The sequence below is a fragment of the Sphaeroforma arctica genome (genome assembly GCF_001186125.1).
Source record: "Sphaeroforma arctica JP610 unplaced genomic scaffold supercont1.1392, whole genome shotgun sequence".
Lineage (NCBI taxonomy): Eukaryota > Ichthyosporea > Ichthyophonida > Sphaeroforma > Sphaeroforma arctica.
In genome coordinates this window covers 1-2323 of record NW_014039166.1, presented here as the reverse complement: position 1 = coordinate 2323, position 2323 = coordinate 1, and positions in this window count along the sequence as shown.

Sequence of the window (2323 nt, the reverse complement as noted above, 5' to 3'; positions counted from 1 at the left end):
GATGGCAGACTCCATCTTTTTTCTTAGATATATCTGTATATATCTTTTCAAATCAATTTCGTATATGTATACACGTTGTATAGGAAGAGGACGTTTAAGGTGTGTCATGGGGACCGGCAATTATAACCAGTCTCTCCATCAAATTATCATTGCCCAATGTCGCGTTGGGGTATTTCCATACACACGTGTGAGTGGGGTCGCTTATATTTCTGAGCCCTCACTCGCCTGTGTATATATTTGGCACACCCAGCGCGTTGTCGGGAAATGATAATTGGATGGAAAGACGGGTCACAATTGTCGGTTTCGATGGGAGACTATCTATTCATGTATATATCAATACTCTATATTTCAATGGTCCATAAGGAGTGAATGTTTAAGGTATGTCATTGGGACCGGCAACTATAGCCTGTCTCTCCATTAAGTTGTCATTGCCCAACGACGTGTTGGGGTATTGCCAAACAGATGTTTGAGTGGAAACGCATCTATTCCAAGGTCCTGACTCGGCTGTGTATCGTATTGGCACATCCAGCGCGTCGTTGGGTAACGATAATTTGATGGAAAGACGGGCCACAATTGTCGGACTCGATGGCAGACCCTTTTTCTTTATATATATATATATATCTGCATATGTCAATACCGCGTATGTATACATATTGCACAGGAAGTGGACGTGTAAGGTGTGTCATTGGGACCGGCAATTGTAGCTCTCTCCATTAAATTATCGTTACCCAACGAAGCGTTGGGGTATCGCCATAAACACGTCTGGGGTCGATTATGTTTCTAGACCCTCCCTCGCCTGTGTATTTTATTGGCACACCCAGCGCGTCGTTGGGAAATGATAATTTGATGCAAAGACTGGCGACTATTGTCGGACTCGATCGCAGACCCTTTATTAATATATATATAGATATATGTAGATATGGATATGGATATATGTAGATATGGATATGGATATATGTAGATATGGATATGGATATATGTAGATATAGATGTATGTGTATGTGTATAAATTTAAACATTATATGTATATATGTTACAAGGGAGGTGGACGTTAAAGGTTTGGCATTGGGACCGGCGATTATAGTCTGTCTCTCCATCAGATTTTCATTAATCAACGACGTGCTGGGTAGATGCCAAACACATGTCTGAGCGGAGACGTTCATCTCGTTTGGAAATGACATCCTAGTTGAAAGACGGGTAGCAATCGCCTCAACTGATGACAGACTGTATTCTGATAGTTATGTATATATGTATTTATGTATGCATATATGTGGATGTGTATATATGTGTATGAACATATTAACTCATCCTCCAAATAAATTGAAATTTTACTTCACAGAGAAGTGAATGAGGCTGTGGGTAGCGTACATGGACGTGTACATAGTGGTGATGAACCTGTCGAGAGCGGTGAAATGAAAGACGAAGCTCCTGCTGGAGGGTGTGGTTGCGGAGGTCATGGGCACGCACACGACGACCATAAGAGCGAAGCAGCTATGCACGCGCACTCGCACGAGGAATACGATAATTTTCATGAACACGGACATGCCCATGGCGAAGCAAATCTAGTTGGAAAATGTTCGAGGTATGTGGCCGAAAGTTTCAAATTGAAAGACGGGCAATAGTTGTCGGACTCGATGATAGACCCTGTATCTTTTTTCCTTCATATAAATATATCTATATGTAAGTATCAACACCTTATATGAAAATATTAAAACCTATTATGTAGATATGTTACATAATGTATATGTAAATGTATTTATAAATGTATACATCAATACCTTATATTTATGTATGTTACATAGGGAGTGAATGTATGAGGTGTGTTATTGGGACCGGCAATTATAGCCTGTCACTCCATCAAATTATCATTGCCCAACGACTCGTTGGGGTATTGCCATACACATGTCTGGGTGGTTCGCTTATATTTCTAGACCCTCACTCGCCTGTGTACATTATTGGCACACCCAGCGCGTCGTTGGGAAATGATAGTTTGATGGAAAGAGGGGCCAGAATTGTCGGACTCGATGGCAGACTCTGTATTTCTTTATATATGTAGATATATGTAGATATCAATATTTTAAAATTACAAATGTTACATAGGAAGTGGGCGTTTAAGGTGTGTTATTGGGACCGGCAATTATAGCCTGTTTCTCCATCAAAGTATCATTGCGCAACGACTCGTTGGGGTATTGCCATACACATGTCTGAGTGGAGACACTTATACTCCAAGGCCCTCACTCGACGGTGTATTTTTTTTGGCACACCCAGCGTGTCATTGGGAAATGGTAATTTGATAGAAAGTCGGGCCACAATTGTCGGACTC